Source organism: Phaethon lepturus, unplaced genomic scaffold, assembly GCF_000687285.1.
Source record: "Phaethon lepturus isolate BGI_N335 unplaced genomic scaffold, ASM68728v1 scaffold42160, whole genome shotgun sequence".
Lineage (NCBI taxonomy): Eukaryota > Metazoa > Chordata > Aves > Phaethontiformes > Phaethontidae > Phaethon > Phaethon lepturus.
In genome coordinates, this window is record NW_010513332.1 from 15,597 (window position 1) to 16,064 (window position 468).

Below are 468 nucleotides of genomic sequence, written 5' to 3' on the forward strand. Positions count from 1 at the left end.
GTAAAGGAAAAAAAAAAAAAACCAAAAAAACCAAAAAAACAAACAAACAAAAAAAAACCCAAACACACAACACCGTTATCAGCTGCAGGTGGAGCTGTACCAACTCAGTCGTGATTTTCCACTTGGTTAAAAAAAAAAAAACCTACCAAAAAAACCCAAAAACAAAAAGATCCCCACAAAACATTTATTTTTGCATTACGTCCTTTATGTAAGACTGTCAAAAGAAAGGGAAGGTATGGTTTTTAACCTTAGGCTAAAGAGAAATGCCTTCGGTGGAGACGGAAGGGGGGCTAAGGAAAATGCATGAAGGACAAAAAAAAAGGGGATTTCTGTCCCTGGGCAGCGGTGATACCTGCTTGCCCTCGGGGCTTCTCCCGAAGAAGGCTGTGGCCCAACCATCCGCGCGAGGAGCGAAACACGGGGGAGCGTGGCGGGCGGGGCGGTGTGCGCCGGGATCCCGCCCCACTC